Source organism: Halichoerus grypus, chromosome 4 (genome assembly GCF_964656455.1).
Source record: "Halichoerus grypus chromosome 4, mHalGry1.hap1.1, whole genome shotgun sequence".
Taxonomy (NCBI): Eukaryota; Metazoa; Chordata; class Mammalia; order Carnivora; family Phocidae; genus Halichoerus; species Halichoerus grypus.
Genome location: NC_135715.1, coordinates 144457020 through 144469163, shown reverse-complemented (window position 1 = coordinate 144469163; position 12144 = coordinate 144457020). Strand labels below are relative to the sequence as shown.

At 35.6% G+C, this 12144-nt stretch overlaps 1 protein-coding gene across 5 annotated transcripts in view; it reads left to right on the top strand.

Annotated features, from left to right (window-relative positions):
* The window catches only part of NCKAP1 (NCK associated protein 1), a 102713-nt gene that overhangs the window by 22015 nt on the left and 68554 nt on the right, over positions 1 to 12144 (top strand). The gene's annotated exons all lie outside the window — the stretch shown is intronic.

Genomic DNA, 12144 nt, shown 5'->3' with positions numbered 1-12144 from the left:
TGGTTACCTAAACTAGACTTTTCAGAAACCCCTTTGACTTTTATAAAATGTCAAGTTTCTAATTTAGGGCTCATCAGTTTTAATACTTGTCAGTTTTAATAATGTTTTGAATTTATCCCCTTCAGGTCTGCATCTGCTGCTGGGAGAAATGCTATGATAATCCAAACACTGCTTTTCATTCTTTACAGTTTCTCCTCCTGTTGCTACCCCCCTTCCCTCCTCACTAGAAGAGGCCAAACAAAACAAAACTAATCTATTTCTCTGTGGCAACTCACATCTCTGTTTTCCTGGCCCAAGCACTCATCTTTGAATCCTGTTAACTAGGATGTAGTAGGCCAACAAATAATACTTTGGTTTTAAAAGGAAGTATCTTATAATAAAATAATGTAGCAGTATTTTTTTTACTTTTTTTTTTTTTAAGATTTTATTTATTTGTCAGAGAGAGAGAGCACAAGCAGGGGAGCAGTAGGCAGAGGGAGAAACGGGCTCCCCACTGAGCAAGGCCTGATGTGGGACTCGATCCCAGGACCCTGGGATCATAACCTGAGCCGAAGGCAGACACTTACCAGACTGAGCCACCCAGCCGTCCCATTGTAACAGTATTTTGATGGTATATTTTGTCATTAGTCAATATGTCTCTCTTTAGATCTATATATACGCTAATGGAAACTTAAATATTTGGTCTTGACCACTTAAACTTTGCCAAAATTGAAAAACAGTGAGAACTAACTAAAGTGTCTATTCTTTTAAAAAGGTATCATCAACATTCATTTAATATCTCTTCTACATGTAATAATCTTTAATTCTAGCTTGAATAAACAGAGTAAATAAAAGAATGAACCCTGATTAGCAGATACATGTAAGCCATGCTTTGATATATTTGAAAAGTATTTGAAATAAGTCAAGTACTGGCAGGGAATTGCATTAGCACTAATGACCTACCTAAACTGGTTTAAATTGTCTTTTAATTTTTACCAAAATAATATGAATGCATGGTAATGAGTCAAATAGTTCAGAAGAATTTAGGATGAAAAGTGGTTATATCTCCTATTCCACTCTTTCCCACCCTGGTCATATTTCTCAGAAGGAACTTCTATAAGGAATATGCTTATTCTTTTTCTTTTATAAATTCATTTACCAATGTTAGACAATGTCTATTATAAACTCTTTGCTACAGAAGGTAAGAATTTAGGTCATTCAATTTCTTGCTCATTACTTACTCTCTCCTCTCTTCTTGATATTCAATAGTTTTTTTTGTTGTTAATATTTTTGGATCATTGGCTACTCCCTTTTTAAACTTTAAATAATATAATTCTCTATTTTTATAGCCTCACCCTTGGTCATTTAAACTTTAATGCTGTCAAAATTGTTAGTGCTTTCTTTTGTTTTTGAAATCATAAAATGTTCTGAAATTGAATTATATGCTGATTCTAAAAATTAAAAACTAGTAAAGAGGGCGCCTGGATGGCTCAGTCGTTGAGCATCTGCCTTCGGCTCGGGTCTTGGACCCGGCGTCCTGGGATCGAGCCCCACATCGGGCTCCCTGCTCAGCAGGAAGCCTGCTTCTCCCTCACCCACTCCCCCTGCTTGTGTTCCCTCTCTCACTGTGCCCCTCTCTATCAAATAAATAAATAAAATCTTTAAAAAAGACAAACAAAAAACTAGTAAAGACCTGAGTGCTTAGTGCTTCATTCCATTGTCACACTGGACTTAGAATAATTTATATTACATATATTTACTTATGTTTATATATATAATATATGTAGCATTAAAATGAAATGGATTCTTTCTTCCAGAATTATTTCATAGTTAAATTTGTTTCATAGGTACATCATGATTTTCTGGACTTACAGTTACATGCCTTGATAGAATTCTTAAATTTATCTGTCCTAATCATATCATCTTTATAAGCTTTCTTTTTTTCTTTTTGTGGCGCTCACTCTCTCCTATAACCTGCAGTCTTCTAATTCCCCTCTGGACAGTTTGCTTATGTCTGCTGCATAGCTTTCATCCTGGAAAATCTTCTCTTTGTTGTCCCACCAGGGCTTTCACATGGAGTTTTCATAGAGTTTGGGAATGCCTTGAAATTGTGTACAGAGCTTGAGTGTGAATGTATTTTTCAGCTTTCATTGTATTTTCAGGGTTGATTCTTATGATCCCAAAACACATCTGCTTTGAAATCACAATCTTGTATACTGTATATTCTAATTATACTAAACTGTAATCATAACCTCTTCAGCTCATTAATGCTGTTTTCCTGCAAATGAGACTGCCAATGGACATTATACTGGGGTTTTATAGCATAGCCCCTAGCATAACCCCCAAGGAGATACATTCCTGGCACTGGCAATCATCTTTCTATTTTCCTCAAATTCCTAAAGTTATATCTTACCTTTAGTGACTGCAATGGTAATTATGATCCCCTACATAATAACAAAGGATGTTACCAATACCTAATAACTTGTTGATTTTTAATTTTTATTTTCTTGGTCATTTGTTTAAAGGGGGCTCTAGCCACTTTTAGCCTGGTACCCTTTGAGTACCCTTAGCATGGTATTTTACTGTTTATCATGGCAGGTCTGGTCTTACCTTTGGTTAGATCAAAAGTTATTTGCCAAGATCCAAAGTGAAAGGCAACAAAAGAAACTACAGTGGAGTAAATGAGACATGTTGCAAAAACACTTATTTTTCTTTATTCTTCCTAGCAGTGATCTTGGCTAAAAGTGTTTTAAATATGTATACCAATGGTCTTTGGCCAAAAATAAATAGGATAGTATACTGTGTTAGTCCTCTGTCTAGTGTTGGGTAGAATGTAGAACATGGGAAAATTTATTTAATTGCTTATATATTTTTTAAGATTTTATTTATTTGAGAGAGAGTTTAAGTGCATGAGTGGGGGGAGGGACAGAGGGAGGGAGAGAGAGAGAATCTCAAGTGGACTCTACACTGAGTGTGGAGCCCCACGTGGGGACTTGATCTCATGACCCTGAGATCATGACCTGAGCTGAAATCAAGGGTCAGATGCTTAACCAACTGAGCCACCCAGGCACTCCTTAATTGCTTATTTTTAAGGAGTATTTTATTTTGGGAGAGTGTGTTTATACTTTTCATGGCACAAATGGCCATGCTTTCTTTTGCCTCTAGGCCTTTGTTTATTGCTGTTTTTACTATCTGGCTAAATATCTTTCTCCCATATTCTTTCACTAGGCTAACTTCTACTTGTTTTTTGGGTCTATCCTTAGATGTCACCATTTCAGAGAAGCTTTCTTTTAACCCTTCCAATTAGGTTATGTGCTGCATTTATAGTTCCCTCCATTTATCACTTATTCACTGTATTCACTTACTCTTATTACTTTATTCTCTTACTTGAAAGGTTTGTTGAGTGCTGTCTGTGAGCCAAGTCCTGTTACGTGAGAGGGGATCTGGCAGTGAATAAACAAACCAAAATACTGCCCCCTGTAGAGCTTATATTCTGTTGGCTAGAGATAGACAGAAAAGAATATGAATGTAATACCAGGTAGAGATGAGTTCTAAGAAGAAGAACAGAGCAGAGTGATAGTGGGGAGATACTTAAGGTGACCAGGGAATGCCATTCTGAGGATGAAATTTATGGTCATTGAGATGAGAGCTGATTGTAACTTGGGCTAGAATGGTAGAGGTGAGAAATGTTCAGATTCTGAATTATTTTGAAGACTGGTCATGAAATGTTCAGATTCTGGAAATGTATTTTGAAGATAGAATCTACAGTAATTTGCTGATGCATTGATACGGGGTATATGAGACAATGAGAATACCCCAAGATTTTGGCTTGAACAGATGTCAAGATTTACTTGGGTGAGGACACAAGAGGAACAGGTTTGGGGTGGGGGTATAGAAGGGATAGTACTCACCAGCTCAATATTAGATATGTTAAATTTGAGGGCCTACTAGAAATCTGAGTGGAGATTTTGAGTAGCCAATTCTATATATAAGTATCGAGCTGAGATAGGTAGCATGAAGCTGAGAAGTTGAAGAGAAATTATTGAAGAGAGAGGAGGAGTGGCATAATCATTGAGAGTAGGAGAATGAATTGACAGTAAAAGTTGGCAGTGAAAATGGAGTAATGTTGCTACTCAGTTATGGTTTATGATCATGAATTGGGGTTGAGATCAAGTCAGCATGTATATATGCTTTCTCTCACTGTGGGTTTTATCAGGCAATAATGATAGAGGAAGAAAGGGACAAGGGTGTAATACAATGATGGGCCATTCAGTCTTAAGATGGATAAAAAAGGAAATTGGGCATGAGATGGTGAGTGAAAAGATGATAGGGTAAATAGATAGGAGGTGCCTCAGAGTTCAAAGAATTGATGAAGATGTATAGGTATTAAGAGGCTATTACAGGTATTAAGTGGGAGTTATACTTCCATTGATGCCATTTTACCTTGTCTCCAAATCTCCCAAGAACAACAGATAAACAAAAAGGCCAGAAAGAAGCCAAGACAGTTTAAGCATAAACGTTATTCCTGTTTACAGGCCTGTGAATTGAGGAAATTTAACATGAGCCACCACTCTCTGTCAGTATGTAAGAAAAATAATTCCTGGGAGCCTTCTCTATTTTAGGATCTCCTTTAACTTCCCCCATCTTTTTCACCGTCTTCCCTACCCTTAGAAACTCCTACCATTCTTATTGTGGTCTTTCTCAAACTGTGTGTGTGTGTGTGTGTGTGTGTGTGTGTGTGTGTGTGTGTGTGTGTGTGTGTGTGTTTAAACCTCTTTCATGTAATTGCTAGTTGGTGAGGGTCTTTGTCTTGTTAAATTAAGCATTATAGTTTTTCACCAGGCACCTTGTACCTAGAAGTTAATTTTGGTGTAACCAGCTTCTAAAACTGGATATTTACCTAAAAAAAGGTGAGAGTTACCTGTGTATCTACATACCCTTACTAGATTATATACTCATTTAGAGGGCTATCATTTTATTCATAGTTTTATCCCCAGCTCCCCTCATGATGCCTGATAATTTAATAGGTTGGGATATTTGTTGACTAAATGAATAATATATTATTACAGTAACTCTTCACTTTCCTAGAGGTTACTTTTCATATCACTTGCCTCTTTGAATTACCTCTGAGAACTAGGAAGGAAGCAATTCCACCTTTAAGAATCTTTTCAAGAGGGGCTCCTGGGTGGCTCAGTCAGTTAAGCTGAACCTTCAGCTCAGGTCATGATCTCAGGGTCCTGGGATTGAGCCCCAGGCTGCGCCCCCTGATCAGCAGGGAGTCTGCTTCTCCCTCTCCCTGTTTCATGCTTGCTCTCTCAAATAAATAAATAAAATCTTAAAAAAAAAAATCTTCCCAAGAAAAAGAAAGTACGCATCCACATATAGATATGTTTATAGCAGCATTCATTATTCATAATAGCCTAGAACTGGAAACAGTTCAAATGTCCAGCAGTTGATGAATAAATAAACAAAATGTGGTATATCCATTTAATGGGATACTGTTCCGAAATTAAAGGGAACACACTTCTGATACATGTTGTAGTATCAATGAACTCCAAAAACATTTAGGTTAAGTGAAAGAAGCCGGATGGAAAAAGCTACATATTGTATGATTCTATTTTATAAGAAATGTCTAGAAAAAGCAAATTTGTTGAGACAGTAGATCAGTAGCACTTGGTGCTGGGGATAGTGGGGGTAAGAGTGAGGTTAACTAAGTAGGCACAAGAGAACTTTTTGCGATAATGGAAATCTAAAGTAATAAGGTTGGTGGTTGCACAACTCTAAATTTACACAAATTATTTAATTGTTCATTTATCATGGATGAATTTTATGGTAGGTAAATTGTAGCACAGTAAAGCTAGGAAAACAATTTTGAGCAGCTAGAAGTGGTATTTTAGAAAAAATGAAGTTTATTCAGAAATAAGCTTTTTTGGTTCTCACTGTGTCAAGCTTGTTGAGTTTACTTAGGCAAAATTGTAACAAGTCTCTTTTCTAACGCACTGTACATTAAAGGTACTCTCATCAGGAGCAAATGATAATTGACAGGAAGAGAAATTGAAACTTTAAAAAGTAAAAAGTATAGCCAACAAGGACTGTTTAATGTTGGCTTATTATCTTGTATATGTCAGTAGCACCTGAGGCCATCTTGACATGAATAGCTTGGTATAATTATTGATTACAGTGATGACATCTAATCAGTAAGAAGAAAAGCTTGATTTATTTCTGTGTCCCCAGGTTATGAAAGCAAGGTAATCACATATTATTAGAAAAATTTATAAAAATTAATTATTAAAATTGAATGTAAAGGAACTAGCTTCATTTATATTTTTATTTACATTGGAAAATGATGCCATTATATGAAGTAAATTATATTATTAATACAGTGTGCTGTCTTTTATATAAACCTGTTATGCCTGACCAACCACACTATACTAGGACCTGTAATTAGTGATTTTTCTAGTACTAATGATAAAATTACAGTAGTTTCATCAGTTTGCATTAATTTGACCATCTTGTAACCAGAAATCTTAAACTTTCAGAATTTTTTCTGATGCAAGTTAATGCACTGAGGTGGTAAAATATTGTTTTAATTTACCTATTGCTACATAACAGACCACCCCAAATCTTACTGAGCTTAAAACAACAACTTATTTTTTATCATTCTGTGGGTAGACAGGGCAGTTCTTGTGCTTGTCTCACCAGCCTTACATCACAGGTGCATTTAGCAAGTGGGTTGGCTGGGGGATGGGCCTAGCTGGGCTTAGCAAGATGCTGAGTTTCTTCTTTCCACATGATATGATATCTGAGGCTTCTTCACCCATGACACTTAAGGGCAGTGTATATTGAAGAGGTGTTTTGAGCTTTCAAATTTGATTGACCTGTATTGGCATTTTACCCTTTTATGGTCTATTTCTGTATCTGGAAAGTGAGCATAAAAATATACCTGGATTGGGAAATAGAAAAAAGTTCTGGAGATAGATGGGAGTGATGGCTGCACAACTGTGTTAGTATGTATTTTTTTAAGATTTTATTTATTCATTTAGAGAGAGAGAGCAAGTGCAGGGGGTGGGCAGGATAGAGTGGGAAGGATTAGTTATCATTTACTTTCCCTAAAATTTATTTACTCTTTGCTCAGAAAAATGCATTTCTGAAATATTGACTATCAATAGAATCATTTTGTATATGATAAAAGGAGAATCCTACAAAATCCTATGAACCTTTTAAAAAATGTGTATTCTTTGTGTGAATTTGGATTTTCAGGTAATCTTAAGAGATTTGCTTATATTGGATAGAATATGTCATTCTCTTTAGATATTTCACATTTCCTTCTTTTATGCTTTCTTATCCTGGAAAGACATAATGAAGTATTTTGCCCAACTTTGGGGATTTGTTCAAGGGATTAAATCACCATTCTGTGTTAGGATACGTAAACTCATTTGAGACAAGAGTTGATGCCTGATACAGCATTCATTTACAATCAGCAGTGCAGTTTGAAAATTGACTTAATATTTTTATGTTGAGAATGTTGAGGATAAGTAATTGATTGGTGGATTGATTGATTGCCCATCTATGTGCTAGTGTTCTCAATGCTGGAGATACAGCAGAGAATGATACAAATGTCCTTGCTCTCATGGATTTAAGTTCAAGTTGAGATTTTATTTATTTTTTATTTATTTATTATTTTTAAAAAAGATTTTATTTATTTATTTGACAGAGAGAGACACAGCAAGAGAGGGAACACAAGCAGGGGGAGTGGGAGAGGGAGAAGCAGGCTTCCCTCAGAGCAAGGAGCCCGATGCGGGGCTCGATCCCAGGATCCTGGGATCATGACCTGAGCCGAAGGCAGACGCTTAACGACTGAACCACCCAGGCGTCCCTCAAGTTGAGATTTTAGACAACGAACAATTAACAGAAATAAATACATACTTTGATTTGGAGATAAGTGGTAGGAAGAAATAAAAAGCAGGATAAGGAGTTAGAGAGTAATGAGGAAGGAGACTGTTTTAGAGAAGAATGCCTAACAATGGCTTCTCTAAAGAGAAATGTGGGAGTGAGCTATGCAAAGAAGTGGCAAAGAGCATCCCAGACTTGAGAAAGAGCAAGTGCAAAGGCTCTGAAGTAGGGCCAAGCTTGGTGAATTTGATTAACTGAGCAGGAAGACCAGTATGACAGCTTACAGAGTGAGGCTAGAGGAGTATGATAGGAGATGAGGTCTTAAAGATAGGCAGGTGTCCTGTTTAAATTTTATTCTGAGGCACTGGTAGGGACTTTGTATTTTATTTTAAGTGTGATGGGAAACCACTGGAATTTTTAAAAAGCCTTTTATTTTGAAATAATATTAGACTTAAAAAATTTGCAGAGATAGTGCAGAGAGTTCCCGTATACTCTTTATCCAGTATTAATATCTTGCATAACCATTATTGGAATCAGTTTTTTTGGTAGTGTGTTACTTTAAAATTCTCACTCTCCTGCTTCTATGTGGAGAAGACTGAAGAGGCAAGAGATGAAGTATGGAGTCCAGTTTGGAGGCTAGTGTAGTGATCTAGGTGAGAGTTGATGAGGCTGGTAGCTGACAGTTCAAGAGGTTTATCCAGATAGCTTCTTGGGACTTGTATTTTTAAAAGCCTGGTTTAGAATATCATACTAAGAAAATACACAAAGCTTTCCCTGAGACCAAACTTCTGTACTTGGATTTTTTTTTTTTTAAAGATTTATTTATTTATATGAGAGTGAAAGAATGAGACAGAGAGAGAGCATGAGCAGGGGGAGGGTCAGAGGGAGAAGCAGGGATCCCGATGTGGGACTCGATCCTGGGACTCCAGGATCATGACCTGAGCCTAAGGCAGTTGCTTAACCAACTGAGCCACCCAGGCGCCCTGTACTCGGTTGTTTTTTAAGAGGAACAAACTACTAGCATAATTTAGACCAAGAAAAATATTGTGCATAAGCAACTTTGTTAATGAAAGAAGGTAATAATTGAAATAGGTGAATAAAGAACTATAGCCACATTTCTTTGTGTTGAAAATCAGTGAGTTGCTGTCTTAGGCATTGGTTCCTTATTTTAAGTTGTCAGTAATTTTTCTTTGAAAGAATGAAAACTAGTAAATACTACATTTCATCAATTTTTTAGATACTTACTTTGTATGGAAAATGCTTCTTAATTTGACAAAGATTAATTACCAAGATTTTTCATTGCAAAGATACAGTCTTGTTTTATGATCTGCATAGCTAATCTTTATCTTGTTTATTTTCAGTTTTTACATATTTTACTTTAATGTTAAGAATAATGATTCATAGTTTGAAATTTTAATGAAAGCATTGTACAGATATTTTTTGCTAATGTATATAGTTAATCTGTGTATCTATGATATGCTTTTGAAAGTATTAATGAATAGAATGAATTCTTCTCAAAATTGTACTTTTCTAATGTTCTGTTCTGTAACATCAAACAATTTATTACTAATTTATGTTCTTAAACTATTCCCTGCTTTTTGTTTGCTGTAAAACAGTGAGGTGATGACTTAAGAAAACTTTGTTTTGGAAGTTGAACCTAAAATTAAGTACTTTTTAGTAGTATCTACTCTCTTTCACTTTAAGAACTAAATGGTAGCATTTTTTGTGGTTGAATTCTGAAAGTTGTAGACACTTTTGTTCTTTGTTATAATTGAACTCTTTAATGCATAGCTTTATGGAATTTATTTTCATTAAATAGGGAACATAATTGAGATGATTGAGTGAGATACTTGTAGAATATTTGGAACAGTATCTGGCAAGGAGTGCATGCTCACTTAATATTAACTCTTACTAGAAGTACTATAAGTAGTATTGGGATTATTTAAAATAGCCTTATTTTTCCTTGTTTTGGAAAAAGTGGTCTGTGAGCCTCCTTTGTTACTTACCTAATATTTAATGGGTAGTTTCTGGGTGTCAGGCACTATCAGATGTTCTTATGTACATTATTTTGGCTCATGATGAGGGTATTAGGCTCTGAGAGGTGAAGTCATTTAGTCATGGGTGTGCAATAAGAGGTAGGCTTTCTAACAAAACTACCCAAATCTGTCATCTGTCATTGACATATAAAGGCCTTTTAATTTGTCAAAATCACTCCTCTGTTAGATGTTTATATTGGATACTTTCTTATGTGCAGAGCTATATGATATGGGTTGTGGAGATTGAAGAAATGAGTTTCGTACGCTGTCTTACAGTGTTGGAGATAGCTGTGATACAAGGTAGAAAATGGTATTATTAGAAATTATACACATTTAGAGGATGGAGATGTTTGCATTCAGGGAAGAAGTTTAATCAGGGATGGTTTTTTTTTTTTTTTTAGATTTTATTTATTTATTTATTTGAGAGAGAGAGTGAGTGTGAGCAGCAGAGAGAGAGAATCTGGAGCAAACTCTGCCTTGAGTGTGGAGCCCGTCGTGGGGCTCGATCCCACATGACCTGAACCTAAATCAAGAATTGGACGTTTAACTGACTGAGCCACCCAGGTGCCCCCAGGGATGGTTTCTTGAAAATAGGTTAACATTTAAACTAAGTGATTTGGGAGTAGTGGGATTTGGACATCTCAGTAGAGGAAACAATAATGAAAACATGAGCTATGTATAGAAAATAGTGAATAGTTTGTTTTGGCTACTGTGTGTGAATGAATGTAGGGGAAATTTTAGATTGGAAAGGTAAATTAAATTTAGGACCAAATTGTGTAAGGCCTTGAAACCTTGATGTTTTGAATTCAGACATTCATTAGTTGAGTGAATTTCTTTTAGTCATTGTAGAAGCTACTTACATATGGTTTGGGGAAATAAAATTGAATGAGAAATTTAGACCACAATGAGATCTTATTATTAAAAAGGGAAATTGATGGGCATGCAGAATGGTAGAAAGAGCACTTTATTAGGAGTAAGGAAATGAGATTTCCAATCCTGACCCTGCCATGAAGGAGTTACATAACTTTGGAACAGTTCTTTTACATTCTGTGTGCATTAGGTTCTCAATATGTAAAATGAGGTTTGTACAAAAGATCATTAAAGCCATAATGAGATGGTGACTGTCTTTTTTTGTCCAAATTAGGATGCTGAAAGAGGTACTATTAATAATTAAGCCCAGTAGCAACTGAATTATATTCTTGCTTATCTTAATGAGTCTTTCACCTATTATGTTTCAAAACTCAAATTTAAAGGACTGAAAAGCAAGAAAAAGGACTAAGACATTAATCATAAATGTTTAATGTTGAACAAGGTAAAGGTAGAATAATCTGAGGAAATAGAACCTTTTAAACATTATTTATTTTTAATTGAAGTATAGTTGACACACAGTGTTACATTAGTTTCAGGGTGTATGACATAGTGATTCTAGAAGTTTATATGTTAATACTGTGCTTACCACAAGGGTAGCTACCATCTGTCACAATACAGTGCTATTACAACACCCTGTGCTATACCTTTTATTCTCATGACTTACTCATTCCATCACTGGAAGCATGTGCCTCCCACTCCCCTTCACCCATTTTGACCATCTGCCACACCCTGGAAATAGAATCACTTTTAAATAAGTATCTGCTTGATGTTATGAGTGGTAATGATTTGATTAAAAATGTGCATATGAACATGGAATTGTTTTGAAACAGATATATTCTTCAAAATAAAGTCAGTTACTATTGTAGATAAAGCTAAAAACAGTTATACATCACTGTAAGTATACACTTTAATATGTCTGGCATTTAGAGGAAGTAATGAGGTACTTCATTTACACATGTTTTCTAGACAAAATTCTTTAAATGTCTTCAGGGACTGAAGTCTTTAGGGTAGTTTACCCTGTATTAGCTGGGTCTACCAGACTGCTGTGCTTGCAGTTTTAAATAGTCTTGTTACAGTTTTGTGTTTTTTTTCTTTTTAATCTTCCCTTGATGTTATACTCACTGCTCTAAATTTTCTGGCTTATCATAATGGTGTTCAGTACAGTTATGTAGAGAGGCATCTTCCCCCCAACCTTCCTGTATAAGTAAGAACTGCGTGAGAGCTTCAAAATTGTGTGGATTTGGTAGCAAGTTTGTTATTTCAAGCCACTTTCCCGTATTTTCTAGTTTGCTCATATTCTAGATAAGTGATTCTCAGACATTTAATGTAGATTCAGATCACCTGGGTATTTTATTAGATCTTGTAT